The 21,622-nt window shown below is 35.0% G+C and overlaps 1 protein-coding gene across 3 annotated transcripts in view; it reads right to left on the bottom strand.

Moving 5' to 3' along the window:
* Positions 1-21,622, bottom strand: part of LOC131573746 (fibroblast growth factor receptor substrate 2) — a 46,617-nt gene that overhangs the window by 21,764 nt on the left and 3,231 nt on the right. Inside the window, exon 2 of one of the 3 annotated variants that reach the window (XM_058827973.1) lies at positions 5,261-5,349. The exons of 1 other annotated variant lie outside the window; for it this stretch is intronic. The gene's annotated coding sequence lies outside the window, so the exon portion shown is untranslated. Of the gene's footprint in view, positions 1-5,260; positions 5,350-9,183; positions 9,204-21,622 lie in introns of those variants that run through there. One more of the 3 variants, XM_058827974.1, reaches the window with a different exon arrangement.

Raw genomic sequence — 21,622 nt, forward strand, 5'->3', positions numbered from 1 at the left:
GATCTGCTAAATCATGGTAACTTGATTGCATAGATGTCTGTGCTTTGGGCTACACCAACTCATTAAAATTCTGATTATTAGGATGCGCACAGCAGATTTAAGTAAAACCCAATTATAATCGCATTTCTGCATCTAAGCAATTATTTTCTTCTTTTCATTGTTGAATCTCTCACAGTCAATTTTATGTAATTAAATAACTATGTCTTTGAGTACTCCTTTGGTAGTGATTTAACACCCTTCCCCATTAGTCTAGTTGATCCATGCCCTAAAAATTATTTTCCTATTTGAGATGGAAGCTACTAAAAACTAGTTTGATCTACCTGTACAATGGAGAGCAAAGTTTCATTAAGCAAAACCTTTATTCATAGTCCTCTAAAATAAACACACCTAAAAGGTCCACTTCCTTACATTAAAAAACTCCATGTAATTTCTTATGAAATGTGTCCTTCTTGATCACTGCTGAAACACTACAGGAATATCTTTAGGAATAACTACTTTATTAGCCTAGTTCTCTCAATACAGAGCCCTACAAAGCTTTATTCTGTTGTGGATGATTTGCATCACATTTGACAACTGCTGTTCAATGTTCAGATCAGGCACCATTTTGTTCTAACAAAGAATAAACGTACCTTTTTATAGAATCCATATTGTCTGCTTTGTATAGCTGTCCTTTTACTATTTTAAAAAGCTATAAAAGTAATATATTTGGGGAATATGTATCAACAGAAATGTAGATGTCAGTGTGTGCATGTGCATGTCAATATCTACACACCTGAACAAGGAGCAGGACAAAGATTAAAGCTTAGTCCACCCTGATAAGGAAAAACACCATTCCCACAGGAGTGCTCCCAGAAGCATGGCCTGATCAGAACACTCACCAGTGGAAGAGCCTGCAGCCTAACACAAGTTTGCATCTCACAGTGTATATTGTTCCTTTTCCTGTTACCACATCCCCAAAACAGAGTACTGATACACATTTAAGACATATGAACTAAATGAAACAGAAAACTAACAGATGCCCCTCCTATAACTCATGGAAGTTGAAGGTTAAGAAAAGTGTATCACAACATCTCATGATGAGTAAAACACATAAAAGACCATGCAAAAATCATTTTGACATTAACAGTCAATAAAGATGCCAGAGATGTCATTAAGATTTTACAGCTTTTTTTCCTGTCCTGTGTTACTCACAAGGGACCTTGGCTAAACCACCTGGGCACAAGTCTGGCTGCATGGTGAGCAAATGGACACAAGAGTGCAAGCAAATTAAATGTGACAGAGAATGCATCTCAGATAATTTGAAGATCAGAGAAACAAATATCACCTTGCCCTACCACAGGATCTTGCACTAAATTTTGTTATGCCACTCTTCCTAAAAAGATAAAAACAAAACTAAATCTCTGATTCCTATGGTAAAATTACCATCATAGAACCACTGGTTTTATTACAAAGTTAGCCTGAGTAACCATTTGCTCTCTTTTACTTTTCAACGTAATGAATTGTAATATAAGAACACACGTATGGCTTGCAAACCCAGTCACTATTTGGAATTCCTCAATTCCATCAGATGTGAACCTCATTATTTGCTACTATTTACATAATTAATTTTTTTCCCCTATGTCACCTATTTGAGTTTCTATTACCAACTCTATTTCCTGGAAGAGTATGGCCTGGGATGACAGGTTTTGAGATGGAGGAAAAAGGAAGAAAAAAAAAAAAATCTGATTTTCTTCTTCTTTTTCTAAAATTTAACTCTTCCCAAGACATTGCTGCAGCTTCATCTTCAGGCACTTTACTGTCCCATATATTTAGATTGAAAGACTGTTTGTACAGTGAAGGTGCCAATTTTGAAGACATAACATTTCAAACAAAACACAGCTTTCCTCACCTGAGAGAAATAATAAATATATACACATTAGAATTGTATCTATATATGTTTTGTATATATATGTATACATTTCTATTTAAACAAGTCCTTCCATAAGATTCCTTCTATTAACAAGTCTGAATAAGTATCATTTAGAAAATTTCTGTGGGAGGATTTTAGGATTAAACTGTCAACTTTGAGTGTCACATGACATTCAGAAGCACTGGTACATTCAATTACACAGAAAAATTATATTCACTGTCTTGTATAGAAATTATCTCCTACTGTCATAAGTGGCAGATATTTAAGGACAAAAAGCAACCTTTTTGGATTTTCATTTTCATAACACATGCATGTTTTCTAATCAACAACTATGATGCCTGAATGTATGCACTACATGCTCTCACAAAGCAGTCATATCCAAGATTTGGATTCCTAAGTACCTATGAAGACTGAATAAACAAGAGTGACACAACTCAGTTTAAAAAAAAAAAAAAAACCCTCCCAAGTAGAAGGCTTAAAGAAGTGCCCTGAACTTTCCCGGCGAAGGCACAGTAGCCTTAAGTTTCAGCCTCAGACAAACCTCAAACACCTTCTCTTCTGCTTGGCCACAGGGAATTCCAAGCACTGCAGAGTGTCAAATATCACCTGAAACACTGTAGCCCTCACAGCCTCCAAACAGATGTTTTGTTTCTCTATGACTGCATTTAGCGGTGTGCTCTACATAGGAGCTCACACTGGCTATTATGTTACTGTATTATTTTGTGACTCAATCTTTTGTGCTGTAAATTTCTTTAACTTCAAGATAATAAGAGGCTGACGTAGTTTAAAATACCGCACTAAAATTCCAAACACTTTTGCATACAGAAAATAAACTGGTTTGATTTATAGCTAGCATGAACAAGCTTTCCCTTGCCCATCCATTTTGTTAGCATCTGATGGCTCTATTGAATGCCCATTCTCTCTCAAAAAGAATTGATTCTAGAAACTGCTTAAGATGCCAAAACTTTACTGCTATTACTAACCATGACTACATCAAAGCAGCACTCACAGCACTCTGAAAATGCTATCAATTACACAACAGGGTCTTGTCATTACTTGGGACTGAAGTCTCCAAAATTTATCCTTCACAGCTGCACAGTTTGTGCTTTTTTCTGATGAACTTTCACAGTGGGAAACATATACATCTGAAGTCAGGGGGGCCACTATGTGTAGAGTACACTACATTAATTCTTCATATTTATATGATACTCTTTTTCACAAATCACTACTCAAACTGATCACACTCTCATTACTGTATGCCTGCTATTTAATGGATAGTGAATAGTACCACCTGGCAGAGCACATTAGCTTATACGGTCCAAACAGTAGCTCTGCTGTTAATTTTTTTATTATTAAACTTCAAAAAGGCCTTGCAAACAAGAAACCAAAACAAATGCAATACTGATGCTCTAAAAACCCTGCAGACCTCCATGTGAGCTGACATTTCTGAGGGAGTGTTGGCTAAAGCAGACAAGTTGTCTCCTTGATGAAGAGTCCCTACTCATAAGTTAGCCACCATCTCCTGAACCAGCAATCCTCAAACTGAAGCTCGCAATCTCAAGGTTCATTCCATCTTCCCATTCCTCCTATTCCCCCCTGCAGTTCAAGCAGCTCTTTGCAGGAGGCAATGGAGAACTGCAAAGGGATAAACTGACTTATGTTCCTCCTCCAGCAAATACATCTCTATCTAAATGTATGTAAAAAACCATTTATTGCTACTAAGAAATAAAATACAAAATAATAATATAACCCCATACCCACATGAATTCCAGCTATCTCAGGTTTTTCTTTCTATAAATATCTTTTCAGTTACCCACCATCCAAACATCAGCAAGTCACTCATAACTCATAATTGCTCTGGGTTAAAAATAATCATTGTTTTCCTTGCTTAGCTATTTTTTAACCTGGACCAGCTTCCTGATCAGGTTCACCACATGAACACTGAAACGCAAGTCAGGGGCTGGCACTGTTTACACTGACAGCACCACAAAGAGAAATGCTCTTTGAAACCAAGCCTACAGATACATCTTATGTATCTGTATTAACTCAGTATTAATGGTAGTTACTTATGCCATGCTCCAGTTAAGTAATCAGTCACATCTTACTGTCAATGAAAAGTCACAGAAAACCTGAACGAAAGGACAGAATAAAGAAAAATTCAGATTTAGGCAGGGTTTTTTTTTTAACAAAATAATTAAAAGTTCTGGTTCTGACCAATCCACAGGACTTGGAGCTTAATTTTAAAGCAGTTGCAACAAGCAAAATGGATATCACTCCCATACAAAAATTTTCTAGAAGAGGCCAGGTAAGTTTAGTTACATAGTTCAATCAGCCAATCTGCTGCTTCAGAGTATTAGAAGTCTACCCAAAAAGGACACAAAAAACAGTCATTCACAGATGCCGAAAGTACAGCCCTTTGTGGGTAAAAACTCTACAGTCTCTAGCAAACCAGCACCACTTGCTTAAAAACATGAAAAGTAATATGACTTGGCACAAATCCCATCTAAATAACAAGCCCATAAAGCTTGCTGGCACTTACTTAGAAAAGAGTGGAAAGAAAACAAAATCTATTCTGATTCTCTCAATTCTAAGAACTAGATTTGTATTTTAAATGTAATATTTATACATGACTCAACATCTTAAACTAGACTTCAAGTACAGAGGAATGCAAGTTAAAAATCAAATCCAACAGATTTACTAAGCCCCTTAGATTTACTCTTGAGGTAAAAATTCAAAGTGCTGATTTCCCTTGTTATACTTCTCTACTCCAGCTTATTAGCATTTCTGCAGTGAACTATATATTTTACCAGCTTTTTTTGAGATAAGGGAAATTGCTTCTTACCACTGTTAATATTCAAACTCCTGTACAGTAGTTACAGGATCTTCCCACTTCCTATAGCACATTTCAACTGCTCAAGGAAGTCCAAGGAATGATACACAAAAAGTATAAACCAGCTAAACTGAACTACCACTGTCCACAGAGAAGACTGGCTTTAACTAGTTACCATAACAAAATATAGTAATTTAAAAGTAATTTCTGCTGAGCACCCTGTCACCTGAGACCCATATTTTTTATTGTGTGAAGAAATGCAGTTATTTTTGAGGTGCTCTCTTGTGTATAAGAGACATGGGATATTACCAGATTCCTGAGCTGTTTTATCTACAACAAGAAACAAGTTCTAGGATTAGAAGGTACAGTTAATAAATACACACAGAAATTATTGGCTACATGGAAAAAAAAAAAGTCTACACTTCAAGATGAGATAACTTGATAGAATGTTTGAAAATGAAAAAACCTTTTAAACCCGTTAATTATAAAAACTACCAAATAATTAAACACAGAATAAATACCTGGTAATTAATGTCTGCAATAAGATGACAAGAAAACTGGTGGAGCTTTGATGTCTTGAAGAGCTCCAAGATCAAGGTTAAAAAACTTTCTGGAATACATAATTAGGTAGCAATAAATGGGTGAGATGTAGTGTCTTATCAGAACACAAAGGATTCAAGATAGGTACATGCATGCTACTCTTAAGCAACTTAAAATAAGGAATAAACACTGGCATTAAAAAATTCAACCAAACAAGAAAAAAATATTTTTTTGCATTATTTAGCAATTTTCAAAAGCAGTTTCAGAATAAAAACTACATTTGAACTTTGTGCTGAAATATATTCCTGGCAAGAACTAAATTCTAGCATAACACCATGTGACATACTAGACTGAGATAAATTACAGAAGTTACTGAGGATCTTAAAAAACAAAACCACGGAAATAAAACCAATAAACACCAATACTTTAACAGTATGTGGATGTTTGGATAGAAAAATGGTAATGTTTGCTATGTAGCAAAGCTACAAAGTCTGAAGTGTAAACTTTAAGGTTTCATTAATATAACTGGTACTTTTGATCTTTCATAATTACTTTCTTTGGTATATTTTATAATGACTTTCACCTATTCACTAAAGGAAAAAAGGTCACTGGACTCTCTAAGAGGAGATTTTCCAGCAGCAAATAGTTCAGGTAACAATTTTATATGGCAACTGATTCATAAAGCATGATCACTCAACATAGTGTTCGCTCCTTGTCTGTCTAACTCAGTTATATTTTCCTGTCTTTTCTATAGCATTTCATCTCCACATATACCTCTTCTGGCAAACACCCTGAAAATAACGACTGACCCTTCTGTACCAGCTTAGGAGGGTTTAGTAAATCAGTAGGATGATCAGTAATAATCACCACACTGCCAGTTATTCTGTCCAGTGGAGACAGCAACAGATGGGGCCAGGTGGCAGGACCAGAGGCAACGAAGGCCAGGACCTTTTGTTTCCAGGACACTGGAAAGAACCTCTGTTCAGCTCACTGATGGTCTTTCCTATGCTGTTGAGAGGTTTTCTTTCTGTTACAGTCCTCATCTCAATTCCTTGCACCCTCTCCTCTCACAATACCTCATCTCAGTTATCTGTCTCTTTCTCCATTTTCTTTGTTCAGCACATTCCTAGCTCACATCCAGGAATTTGCTACCACCCTTGCTGTCAATCTACAATCACTTATATAATGTAGTTTTCTTGTTTTGCATGCCTATCTCACCCATTTAGACTACTTACATTTGGTAATACCTGCCCTAATATCTATATTGCAGCTATTCACAGGAGATGTGATTTCAGCTGACCATTACACACAGTGTAACAGACACAAAAACTCTCACGTCCAGCCACAGTTCCTTGGCAGGAACACCTCTACCAGTCTAAACTGGCAACCCCATTTTATGGCACAGCTATCTTGCTTTTGTCTGTTCCGGTGCAATGAAAATATTCTCCATCCAAGAACTGGCAATGAGCAGATTAATTTCAATTACGTTAAAACACTGTTATGCTTATAATACAATTTAAGTGCCTTGCAGCTCATCCTTAATTTGTGTACAAGTTATGAGGGGGTTTCATGTGCAATTCTACACTTACAGAGGTATTACCTGACATTGTACTGTTATAACCCTTCTAACCCTAAACTGCAAAGACACCAAACACATCAGTTTGATCGGTACTGGCTTTTAAAAGGGAAAGTGTACAGTTTGTCAGTAAACTTGGCTTAAACAAAGCTTCCTTAGAAACTACAGCTACACCTTATTTACAGTCAGCACAGTGCTGAAAAATCCCCTTCTTTATTTTTATGTTTGAAAATTTTCCTTGCAATAGTTCAAGAGAGAAGAGAAGAAAATATAACGGTGGAAGACCTTGAAATAAAGAGACTCTCTAGACATGCTGTGCCAATTAGTTTACTTTTCTTACAGAAACTGTGTTCTTAGAAATAATGGACTAGCAAGTCCAAAGATCCATATTTAGGAGATTCAATCATGTTCTAAATAGTACATATTTTAAATATTACATATTAATAAAGTATTTAAAATATTTTCTGTTTTTAGAGTTTTGCTCATACATACTAACATAAAAGAGGCACCCCGACACAAAGTCTCACCTTTCCCTTGCAATCTGAAGGCTGTATAAAAGAAACCCTATATGGCAAAGAGAAAAGGTGAATAAAGAGAATTTGTACCTATCAAGCATTTCAAAAAACTTACTGCATGGCAAATGAAGCTGAGCACAGTGTGGATTACACTGTAAATAACCAGTGAGACCTCTAATGAATATAGAGTCTTTAAGATGATTTATTTCTACCAAATGCACAAAAATTATCTCATAAATCTGCCCAAGTGGTCCAACAAACTTTGGATATAGGCATGTTTTGGAAACACACTGGCAAGTATACTTCACTGGTTGAAAAAACTCTGGTCATTACTTGTATTGAAATACCCATTAACTACCTACTCCCAAAATACATAGAATTATTCCAGTTAACAGCCTCTAAAGCAGAAAGTTCAATCTTTACCCAAACTACACAATAAACTAGCAGAAGGACATGATCATTTGTACATCAGCATGGTGATACAGATGCAGAGTCCCTGAGCATGTAGCTTCTCTTTTCCAAATCTTTACTACACACCAGAACCTCCAGTTACTCAGTGTCTGATTTTAAGCAAGGTTTAAGATTTTACATGTTGTCTCACTCTACATAAATCCAGTATTTGCTCTCCTAACTCTGAAATAGCTTGTTGGTCTTCACTTTGTAAAAAGGAATAGCCTCTTTGAGCTTTCTATAAACTTCAAGGCACCAACTACCTGCCTGTGTCTCCATCTCACAACTGCCATTGCTGCCTGTGCCAGCTAGATAAATCCTCCTACCTGTAAAAATCAACATGGATCCCAAAAAGTTGTACCAGATCTGTGAGAACTAAGAGAAAGATTATAATTTCACACTGATAGTCCCCTCAAACTACCACTTAAAAGCAGACAAATTAACAATAGTGCAGCTATGTATATCACACTCTGCATTTTCCCATAAAAATTTACATATATACACAATGTAAACCATTAAAGGATGCCATTAAAATTTAAATGTATTTTCTAAGTCACCCCTTAAAGTTATTCCTTAAAGTATTTTCCAAGTCATTCCTTAAAAGCCACATCTTCAATTACCAGAATCTGATGCTTCCAAATTCAAAATATTGAATTGGTCTTGCTTATTTAGTCTACCCAGAAAAAGACAGGCGTACTAATAGCAAAGACAGATGTTGTTAATAACATCTAATTAACACCACAAGGTTTCTACTGATTCACTGTAACCCCAGAAACCTTGGGTTTCTGGTGTTTTCATGCAACCAGGATAGATAGGATTTTTCTGGGAAGAACAGAGAAAATAAGTGAACAGCTGTGTCTAATAACACCCCTCACAGTCAGTAAACCTACAAGTTAACATTAAAAATTGAAGTTTCTTGTAATCTTTCAATCATTCTGAATTTAAAAGTGAAGAGGAATCCCAATTAATTTTGCATTTTAATATATTCTGCACATCCAAGGTCAACACTAATCTAGACAGAATGTACCCAAAAGTTCAATTATATTGAAGATAGCACAAATATTTAACCTGAAAAGGAAATACAAAGGTTAAAAGAAAATGTGTGCCTTTTCTACTCTTACAAGCTCATAAGGGCCATGTTTTATGTCAAAGATTTGAACATTACAGCCAGACAGCTTTCAAACAGTTAAAACTGTGAAAGTTCTTTTGACCTTATACTCATGATTAAAGCTAAATTTTTAAAAGTTTTGAATTTCTTTTAAATATTCTCTTTCATAATAAAAAAACCCCCAAACCTACAAAAAAACCCCTAAAAAAAAAAAAAAAAAAAAAAAAAAAAAACCAAACCAAAAACCGACATTACATTAAATATGTCCCAGAAGCCATATTTAAGTACATGTGCAGGAATGAATGGAGGTAGGAAGAAGGATGTAAAAAAAATCCATAAAGAGAAGAAATTCAGTTGCATTCTACTCAATATAATTTTCATTATTAGAAGTACTTTAACCACAGTGTTTGATTTTAGTTACATAAAGGGAGTAACTTAACTGTACAAGTTTAAAAAAAAACCAACAAAACAGTGAATATTCATAATCAAACAGTTGTGTAACACTCACTAAAGATTAAGTTGGGCTGCACCATAATTTTTACACTGCCAATCTCCACTTGCTTGCCTGAAAAAAACAAACCACCTAATTTCTTACCACTGTTGTGAAATCACAGGGAAGTCCAAATGAGTCAACACTAATATTTACATACCTATGTCCTACTCCACTTGTTCTTCTTTATATGTTGACAATAAAGCCCAAAAATGCCAAAAGTAATCATTTTTAAAATTTTTAATTTTCTCTACTGCAATTATGTCTACTAGAACTGACATAATAAGAAGTAAGAGGTAATAAAAAAACCATCTCCTTCAAAACCAAGCCTATTTCTGAGGTAATAAAAAGTCAGTTTATAACAAGGGTACTCACATGTATAAAAATTAGCTCTATGTTTATCAAGTAGTGTGAAGCTTTCCTTTTGTAAATTTAAGAGTCATTCTGAGGTGAGATACTTTAAATTAACTGTTTTTCTTTCTCAGAATGCTATTTTGTGTTCCCCTCAGCTGATCTAAAGGTGACAACAGCTGAAAGACATGGTCTTTCCTACTCTGGCCATACTCCAATTAGCCAGACAAGCTTCAATCCCAACTACTGCACTGGTCTTGCAGATCAAATGACCACACTGTGACCAGCACCAACAAAAGGAAGGCTGGACCATGATGCCTAAGGAGAAATCAGACCCTTCCTTTTTTCTCAGTAGGTCTCACTTCAACCATCTTAAACTCGTCATGAAAATAAAGCTTCATTATACTCTAAGATGAATTTGCTAAAATAAATTAACCTGTGTATCACTTCTTCAGAGCCCTAGAGAAAATCTAAGGGAAAAGAAACCAATCTGTAGGCTCTGAAACTGCTTTCTTTTAAAATACGTTATACAAAGCTAAGTTCATAGAAAGGCAAAGTTATGTGCAAAGTGTAAATCTGTTTAAAAGTTGGAAGTGATTTATACATACAAAGAACAGTATTTCAGTTGCAACATCAAAAATTGTATTGATAAGACTTATTAAATCTCAACCTACACACATAGCTTTAATATTTCTAACTTCCATTCACATTGCAGTGTCAAATACAGCTTCAAAAATTCCTAAATATTTAAGAACAGAATTAGTGACAATTTTTCCAGTACAGGTTTTGTTTTCTTACATAAGTGCATTTAATTTTGCTTTCTTTTGTTTAAAATAAGAACAAAAAAACCTCATTTAAGAGTACAAGTTAAGATTAAGCTCCTGACAGTTAAGCTGTTTCAGCTGACTGATGGAAGTCATTCCCATCATTTCTCAGTAAGTCAACTACAGATATCAAGTTTTAAATTATACTTTACATAAACACTCAGAATGAAACCTTTGGAAGTTTGTCATTTGCTAAACCTGGTCACTAAAGTATTCAGCAAGCATAGCTACAATGAAAGATTTTTGTCCTCCCAACTGCAAAAGACAAATAGGAGAAAAAATAATTCAAACTAATAACATAAACTTTAAGCTTTCACATTTCACATCTGATTTCTAATGACACTGCAAGATAAGTTACTTGCTTTCACCTTACACTTACTACTGTCCTAGTTTACTGAAAACAAGTTTAAAAACTTACTAAACTACTTAGCTTTTAACTTTCAGGTTAAAAGGGTATCTTTCAAATGATAACTACATATTGTCTGAAAATATTTTGGCACTGGCACAGAATCTGCAAAGAACAGCCCAAGCTTTAACTTAATTATCCTTTTACAAGAACTGTGGTTTCAGAAAATACAACAACTTCGTAAACATAATAATCACTGAGAGTAATTGCCTTTGGCAGTAATGTCACAAAGCAAGTTTGGATACCCAAGATAAACCATGACTCCTATTACTTCTCTCTGTACTATTCAGTTAATATAAAAATCCAAAAGCAAATGAAAATGGTGTGTCTAACACTGTACAAGCAAACAAAACACAAGTTTCTGTCAGAGCAACATATTATCATCAATAAATAATGAAATCAGTCAACAAGCGTATGTTACAGAACCTGCAACTCAACAATAAAATCTGCAAAAGTTAAATTATTTACTAGAACAGAAATAGAAAGGAACTGATGGAAGTTTAGATGCAGTTACAGAAGCAGTGTGAAATAATCATTATGCTACTTACATTGTACTTTACTCCCAGATATACTATCCACTTACTGCAACCCCTTTGTATATACTGGAAGACACCCAAAAGCACAGAAGCCACTTATCCCTGCCTAAAAATATTGCAGGTATTTTGAAAGCAATTTAGAACTCAGAAACATGATAATCAGCTAATGTTAATACATTAAAACACGGTAATTCAAATTCTGTATGTAATAGGCAAGATTAAGATAAATTAAAGCAAGCACTTCAAATTCCCAAAAAATCAAGCTTCTTCCTAACTGATTTCAAGTCCCCTTTCTTTATCAGTTCCCACACAATTCCCTTGGCTGATTCACTGCCTTATATTGCCTGGCTCCTGCAACTTCTGTTGTACCAACCTTTAGGCTGCTCACCTATGTGAAACTCTGCAAGTTTTCACAAGTCCAGTTCTACATCTGAATTGGATGTATTCTCTCTAATAGCTGATCATTAAAAGAAGCGAATTATTACTGTGTTTGTAAACATATGTGCTTTGATACTTCTGTACAACTCCAAGTAAATTACTTGACTCTGAACATTTTCCATATTAGTACACTAACATCCCTATACTCCTGCATAAATTCAAAGCCATTTTATGTTGACTATCTGAATATGCAGCTCAATTTCTTCACATTACCCCCTAAACCACAGCAAGAGAAAACTGTTTGATTTAGTTGGAAGTCACACTGTTTAACAAGGAAGACTTTTAGTTTACATTATTTCAGTCATCCTATATACACCTGTAACATCTCAAGTGAGAGGGAAGCCAAATGTAGTGCAGAAGGGAAAAGAAGCAGTTAGAAAACTTTTAAATAATACATGATAGAACTACAACAAGATTATATTCATACCTTGCTTCTGCTGTGCCAGCTAGTGAAAGCCTGTAGTATGATGCACGGAGAGCTGCTGTCAAATTCTGAAACCTGCCTAGTGCTGCAGGCTGATATAAATTCTCTTACTGCAGCAGTGACTTTTGCAAGCAGCCCTATTACACCTCCAAACAGGACGATGAGCATGTTAACTTTGCCCTTTCTAACAGCCCCACACAGCAGCAGCATGAATCAATTAACCCCAGTGGTGTAATTTTTCTATTATTCAACCTGAATTGCATTAATTCTTGACTGCTGAGGCAATACATTTTGTCTGTTATATTAACTGAATGATGATCAAACTGGATAGAACAAATTTGTATGGGTATGTTAATTTTAGCCATTTTTGTACCTTATTGTGTATTGAAGCAAGAGCTGAGTTCTTTAACCTGTAGCACATCTAGGCTTCCTTGATGGCCATCAGATAGCCTAGGGAACAAGAAGCAATCATAGGATTCTAAGAACTCAGTCTGCTAGTTGTGTGGTACATGTACATGACTCATTTGAGAGTTTCCCTAGGGAATCTTCTAAAGTGGACACTTTTCAGAAGTCTCATTATATTTTTAAGTGTTTAAAATCTCTGCCAAGTCACTACTATAGACTTATGCCATCAGTTGTGAAATATGACCTTAGTTGAAGCACATCTACTTTGTTAGTTAAAAAAAAACTAAAACAGATTTTATAAATAATTCTTAAAATCCATATAAAAAGCAATGCACCACAAAACCCACTAGTACAATTCATTACATTAGGCACAGGTCTAATGTGCGCCTGTGAATGCACACACTTCACAGAGAAGCATTTACAGTTTTCTTGGAAATAAAATGAAGTTCTGGGAAGTAGCAACCACCATCACCAAGAAACCAGCCGAGAAATTCACAGTACTCACTAAGTGCCAGGCCCCACCAAAATCCCCGCCTTATTCAGGAGACAAACACTGAGCCACTCACAAATCAGCTGCTAAATTGCCACAGTTTACACCATGGCATCTTAAAGCAAACAAACAAAAAAAATACCATAAGGCCATACTGTAAACTCATTTACAAATAGTTTAATCATGCATGTGCAAGAGGATTGCAAAACAAACTACAGAAAAAAGTGCACTACCTGCCCCAAGATATGCCGTCACCATTTCTGACTTAAAAAACTACTGATACCCAGTTTAACTGTTAACACTTCACCCAAGTGTACAGCTGCTAGGCAGAACTGTGCTATTCAAACAAACTTTAAAAAATAAAAGTAGAGAAAGGAAGAATGATCTACTCACTGTGCATCTGCACCAGCACAAAACTTTCAAGCCTCGGAAATTGTTGCTATTAAAATATTTTTTTAAAAAAAAAAGCAAAAGTCCCTTCCTGGTCCCAAATTATACAACATTTAACAAGGAATAAAGGAAATCCAGCTTCTACATTTCCGAGATTTTTGCCGAATTTACATTTAACAATGGTTTTACTTTCACCACTAACATAAGAACAATATAATCACAAATACAGATTTGAAGCCCAAATAAATAAAGTCTGTTATTAGGATTAGCCTATTAGTAGCTCAGCAAATAGCTTCAAACATACGAAATTTAATATCAAACGTTTTTGGTTGCAATTTTTGGTAACAATTTTAGTTGCATTTTATTCACAACTCTAGACTTGTATTTCAAAGTCAACACTCCCTTATTCTTTCTAGTTTTACATTCTTTTTACATGTAGCTATGTAGTTACAAAATTTCCTACAGCTACCAGCTTCAAAACAGTTCATTCACACTAAAAGTATAAAAGTTAAAAAAGATAAAAAGTTAAAAGTTTTTAGTTGATTACTAAAAGGTAATCAACATGTGATTTCATTGAAATAGTCTGCTATTGGAATTAATTCATAGAAAGCCTTTGCAATGAATGTAAACCAAGATTTCTCACAAATCACTGTCGGATCACAATATTTACTGTTCAAAGTACTATGTAAAAAACCCACTTCTACTGTTCACCACTGCTAGACTTTATTATTCCATTATCAGAAGTATTCTTATGTGAAACTTCCTTGTTTGAAATCAAGATTATATAAGGTACATTTCCCTAGTACAGCACACCCAAGAATAAACCTAAAGTGTAACTACTTTAAAAAACTCACTAATACAGTATGATAGGACACTACTGCTAAGAATCCAGTGCACTCCTAAAGTGCACTGCTCATTTTAGAAGTCAGCACCAATGAAACAGTACCACTGCAGCCAGTCATCAATGCAAGAGCAGTCTGATATGTCACATATCAACTGATTCTAGCTCTACTTATCAGCATAAAGTATCTCCTGGTAGTCAACATTTAATCATTTATTTAGAGCTTTCCCCAGAGTACACCACTTATTACGTACTTTAGCTTTTCCTCAAGGCCTCAGCTGAACACATTCTCTCCAGACAACTGAACAACTACAACTAGAAAAAAACATCCTCCCTATGGAGAGCTTATAACCAGTAATACTAAACTGATATGGCACAATCAAACCTTCAGAGAAGTAGTTTTGATTTGATACTACTGACAATGATAAACTGCTTTTCAGTTTGATATGAAACTATTTTAAAACCGTACCATTGACAATTAGTACATTACATCCATTTAACAAATAGAATTCTATATTACAGCTGACATGAGAAACAAACTCTTCAAGAGAAGTAAATTTAAATTTAGCAGACATACATGAAGTTGTGCTCTATGAGACCAGTGAATAGTGACTTAACAGAACAACAAACTCTAAAGCAGAAAGAAATATTTATTAAGCAAATGTACTGACACTTAGGGACTAAAATCATGAAAGAAAACACATTTGTGAAGGTCAGATGATCAACGTAACACTGTAGGCAAAGAAAATCCAAGACAAATAACCTGAACTTTAGATTTTGAAGAGCACTTTGTTGCAATTTACTAATAGAAATATTTCAAGACCCTAAGTGGCCAAAAGTCAAGAGTCATAATGTACACTTATATAAGAGTCATAATGTACACTTAAACCCAAAGAGTCCTACAGAAACTAGAAGCTTATCTAAGTTTCTGGTATATGTTGTACCTCTGAGACAAAACACACATTGCTCTAGAACTAAAGAGCCACAGGACAAGCTGGAAATGCTCTCCCAATCTCTGTTATCAGAAAAAGTTCTGGAACCTAGGGAGGGAGAGAATATAAGTACTGCACAAGAAAGGGTCACCTCTCTACAAAAAAAAAAAAAAAAAAAGAAAGAAAAAAAGAGGGAAGAAAATATAAAAAAATAAAATAGTTTGCCTGAGATCTATGAAGCACCTTCCCTTTTTCATTTCCTCTATACATTCTTTTCCTGTCCAGCAATTTTTAGGAATGGAGTAGCAGGACTGACCAATTGGCACGTATTACTCAGAATTTCTCTAACTATAGGGACAACAATATTGCTAATATAATACTAAATAAATACCACAGAGTTCATGCTTAGAGAACAACTTATTGGACTGGATTTAAGATTAGCTTGTTCATTATTTTTTAAGGTCTGAAAAGTCTTAACTAAATGCCTTTTAATTATGAAGATTAACATAATGGCATCCTTCCTAGCAAAATTGCAAGTGCAGAGGAAATTCTTTCAGGAACTGAATACCATCACCTAAAACTAGTGCAGCAAATGGAGAAAGAGATAGCTATCAAGAGAGATAAGAAGGCAATAATTCACATTCATACTGAGATCTGAATATTTGCCAATTAAATGCTTTTTGCAGTCCTAAAGTATAGTCTGACAGGAAAAATCCAGCTTACTTTAGTATTACCATCGGTACACCTGAGAGAATTAACATTCTATCATTGCCCTAGTCCTTTTACATTACAAATTGGTACCACATACACTGCATTCTCAATTTCAAGCCATGAAAGTCTACTCAGCAGATTTTAAGAGAAGAAAACATAATGCAGCTGCCATGACACAGAAGAGATTCACAGTGATTTAACTTCACTATCCTAAAATATTTCTAAGACACAGCAAGCTATACATTAAAATTTATTATTTTATCTATTATGACTAGTTTACTTTTTCATTATATTACCAGCTCAAAAAACTCAAAGTACAAGTAGCCACAGCAGTTACCTTTCTCCAAAATAAACCCCCCCAAAAAATCACAAACAAAATGAAAAACATAAGCCACAGAAACCTTGGGACCAAAGCTTCATGAAACATGAAAAAATATTTAAGAGTGACTTGGCTTTCCTTAAGAATAAAAAAAGTATTACCTCTGTTAATGTTAGCATTAGTTCTGCAATGAGTCAAGTATATGACATAGCACTTCATACTAATTTGATTGCCAGTTTAATTCAATTCTTATATTATTTCAATAAAACCTGCAGATTACATCTGTCTCACCAAAGGAACCTTCGAAGTGCAGAAAACAACATTTACTAACTGAAATCATATATGATACTAAATATCCACAAAATATGACACTGTATTCACACAACGCATTTTAAAGCATGCCACCGGTGCACTTTACTCAAAGCAAAATCACTGGACGAATAAATCAGATTTAAAATATATTCAACAATATACGTTTCCCAAGCACCTATAAGAAAAGATCCAAAGCTAACATGTATCCCTGCCTGCTTACATAGTTTAAAATATTATTTATCTATTAAATATTACTTATCTATTAAAATATTGTTTATCTGTATAAGCAAAGAGACAACAGGATACTCTAATACCCAAGAAGAAAGGTCAGAGGAGCAGTCATTTTCTCTTGAAATAGTATGAACATATAGAACATCCCAGAGGTTTTGTAAATCAAAGTATATGACATGAAACATAAGTAAAGACATGGTGGGAGAAGAAAAAAAGGCAGAAGGAAAAAGACTACCATGCAGAAATAGGAGACATGGGTCCTTGAATTCAAAGACAATAAGCGAGATTCAGCTTGATGAGGAAAGTAGCAGTCAGACTACTAAAAAATCGTAGCAGCTGTATTTTGAACAGATTGCAGAGATAGGAATATCAGCAGAGGGAGAAGGTACTTGAAGTACTCCAGATGGCAGATACAGAAACTTCATTTGCAAAGACAGAAAAAGAAAATGTGGTCTTGAAAATGTTATTTGGACAAGGAAGGAGTACATGAATAAAACATGACTTTCTCAAGGAGAAGAAAAAGAAAGGGTTATTCCAAAACAAGTGCCCTCCCTGGGTGAGGGAGGATTATTACACTGTCAGCAGCATTGCAAATGGCAGGCAAATGAGTAAAGTTTGAGAGAGAAGATAAAGAGCTCTGAAACATTCAAAATGTTTATGATGATAAAAAACACCTAAAGGAAATACAGGACACACAAAGTATGAAGACACACAAAGAGCCATGAATCTCTACAAAGTTTACAAAGCAACCTAAATATAGGAGATGCAGAGATTTCTATGAACGTTGCATACTTTAGGTACAGAAGTGGGAAGATGCTTGCAGCAAGCAGCACTGCAAAGGCAGAAGAGAGTCAAGGCTGTGACAGCCAGGCAGGTTTCCCTACATCATACATCCTCTCATTCCCACAGACCTAAAGCAGCTTAGTTACACATTTTATAAAAAGCCCAACTACACTTTGAAAATGTAAATATTTTTAAAATTGTATTATAGCACCACCTGACAGATGCACAACAGCAACTACTTTCAATTATAATTTTTGTGGTGATTTAAAAGCAAGACCATATTTTATTTGAACTAAAATTTGTGTTCTAACTACATGCTTCAATCAGTGTGGAGTTACTGAAAAATACAGACAGCTAGAAAAAAAGTACTCTAATACCCTCTATTTGCAATGGTTGCCTGAAAAGGCTAAACATGTTGAGTGGCATCAAGGGGAAAAAAGTCCCCTTGTGTTTCAGTAAGATTTTCTTAAAAGAAAATAACAACTGAGCTTTAAAGGAGTAATTCAAAGAGATTTAAAAAAAAAAACCAAAACAAAAAAAGCCAAGCCCTACGACAAATGCTAAGATGTCAGAAGAATCTTAACATACTTCCCTGAAGAAGTAGTCCCCCCTGTGTTTGCTTGGTATCTTAATTTGCCTTTGGTTTCAAAACCCTAGGCTTGCCAAGAGCTACTCCTTTCAAAACCTCAGGAATTCTATTACTAGTTTTAAGCTAAATTAAAGGAAAATAGAAGCATTCAATGCATGGCAAAAGTATGCACAAAGTGTTTGTTGATATTCATAAATAGACTGAAAGATGTACCCATGTCTGAAGGATAACTGCTGCGTAGTCAACTCAGTTTTGCTCTGCCATGCTGCTGAGCAAAAAGCTACTGCTGTCAGTTCAGATAAGCTCAGCATAAGATTGATACATTGCTACCAAGATTGAACACAACACTAGATCATTCATCTCTCACTTCAAGTTTAAATATAAACTAAAGTTTGCATTTCTGCAGGAGAAAAAGAGGAAATAGTGAGAGTTCCCTCTTTAAAGGAAGTGTTTCATCATCTCCATTAGGGAAAAATGTCTCACTGTTTTAAAGCATGGCAAAACCAGTCAACTCTCCACTGTCAAACATCTTGCAAGTAATGAAATAAAGACATTTACTCTCAGAAATTCATCTAGTATTGTGCTGATGAATATCTTTCCAATGTCCACATAATTGGGTCTCTTCCAAATCACGGTATTTTATGATTCTCAGCAAGCAGTATTACTACAATCACATTTGCCCAATAAAAAATGGTAATAATGAAATGTCCCCACCTGCATATTGTGCCAGGTGTCATACTATCACACAAGAAGGTAATATCCCTGTGTAAAGCATTTAAGAAAATCTTCTTGAAAGACAAATGCTTCATCTGTGTCAAGGTGTGCAATCCCAGCAGATAAGAACTACTGTGCAGTTTAACTTCTTTGGCAGCAGTGACAGGAGAACAGTGAAAATATCAACACACTATTTTAAACTGCACCTCTCATGAGAGATCAAAGATCTGTATCTTGCATTAGAAACGCAAGAGTCTGGGTATATGGGATGGAGAGTTTATTTTACCCTTGGAAAGGCAGGAAATTAAATAGAATATTATTTTACATTTGCTACGAGCACAGATGATTAATATGTTATTTGTGAATTAGATTTTTCTCAATAGAAAAGTAACAAACATACATACAAGAAAAATCTGAATAGCAAGATATACCTGAACATCTTTTCCATAAGATACACGTTTATCATAAATTTAGGAAAGAAAAAAAGGATAAGCTCAAAACATACATTTGGGGTATTTTTCAAATCCTGGTCCAAAAATGTACCAACACAGAGGTGTTTCTATCTACAGCCAAAATAGAACCTAAACATCTATTAAAAAGAAAAACAAAACCAAAAACAAACAACAAAATAAAAACTAAACAAACAAAACCAAACCAGTTCTGTGAGAAGGAACAGCAGGTCTAGTAACTGGCTGATTCTAGAAGCTGAAGTAAATAAAGGCCATCCAGCATGGTCAGGGGTATGATTGCAATGACATGCAACACAGTGATTTTACCCCTGCAGCATCTGAGAGGAGCACAGATACTAGTGTTACTAGTAACTAGTGTTATTGCCTAACACTGATACTAGTATTACTTTGTTGACTAAGATTCAAGCAAAAAGATCAGGGATTACCCTGGACCACCTGAGAAGTCAGTGACAGATTACATATCACTCCTGTAACAAAGAGCTTCTCATCTCACTACCCCACATATGGATGTAAAGCATTTTAGAAAAACAAAATAAAACATGAAATTAAAGTACTCTAAGACATGAGAAGGAAACAGTCAGTAATCACAATGCCATTTCCACTAATTAGAAAAGAATGCATATAGTCAGTCCCAAGCATGCAATAATCATGAATTTTTATTGTATAAACATCAGAAATAAGTTATTAGTTCTTTTTATTTAAGCCAAGAGGTAATTATTTCTGTTGTCATTTAAAGCTTGAGGGGAAAACTGAAATTGTGGAGAATCCCATGGTTGTAGGAAGAGGAAACTCAATAAAGAGTGAACTAAATTCTCCATCATGATTGTTGCCACCCTGCCAGATGCAGTGAAGATGAAGCTTTGAAAAATACACTATAGTTGGAGAATACGTGACATACATACTCAGACATTTGCATGCGCACATACTTCCATGAGAAAGCACCACATATCTGTTTATCACCAGTTCAAATTTAAAAAGAATCGTCACATCTAGCACTGATTATGCAGAAGGGCCAACACCAAAAGATGATGTTCAAGAGCAGAAAACTGAATGTCTATTACAACTGCTGTTCTACAACTCATACACCACCAAAATACCACCTGCATGCCCTACACGATATTAAACATCTCTGGAAAGCAGTTTGCAGCAAAAAGTTCCTCAAATCATTTTGACAAAAAAACAGTAGCAGACAAAAATAAAATAAAAGCCATTATGTTTTTACAGAAAACGTTACCTAAGAGCTTCCAGCAGTAGCTACTGCCCAGTTACTCACCACCACTGAGCAAAGAGAGACTACCACCCATAAAGACTTGCAACAGTGAATCATGTAAGAGGACACTAATCCACTTTGGGAAAAATTAATCAAGGTAACTGACCAGTGAAGGTAGGCTGAGCTAATACTGTCCATTTAATGGCTGATTATGTAACACTGCATATGGCTTCTCTGGTGGAAAGGATTATTATGCATGGTAATCTATGGCAGAGAAGGAGAGACAAATGGATGGAGGACACTATCTACAATTTTTACAGATATTAGGGGATAAAAAAATAAGACAAAAATCAATGCCTATCCATATCCTGAAACATTAACTGCAACACCTACGATAGGCTGAATAAGATAGATTTTGAAAACCACTAACCATTATAGTTACTTAGGAAGAGAAGTCACAGACTGCCTCCCCAGAAACCATGTGAAGTTAGAATGTGTATCTTATCTCAGACAGATGATCTAGCCACATAATTTTCATAGATTTGTTATGTCTCTATCTACTTGTTGCTGCAAAATACGCTGACATTTTCTTAGTGGACACTGATCACTAACTTTCCTTATTTATGTCTTTTATATTTAAAAACTCAATATAAATGCCAAATAAATTCATTTGTGGAGTAATTTGATGAATATCAGTTGTATGAAACAATAGCTATCAAATATTTTTTTTTAAATTAGATACTATAAAAAAGGCCAGATTCTTCCTCCAGAAATCCCTTCAAAGCACAGAAGTAAATCGTACACACACCACCCTGGTTTAAGGGGTCT

This window comes from Poecile atricapillus, chromosome Z (genome assembly GCF_030490865.1).
Source record: "Poecile atricapillus isolate bPoeAtr1 chromosome Z, bPoeAtr1.hap1, whole genome shotgun sequence".
In the NCBI taxonomy this organism is placed as follows: Eukaryota; Metazoa; Chordata; class Aves; order Passeriformes; family Paridae; genus Poecile; species Poecile atricapillus.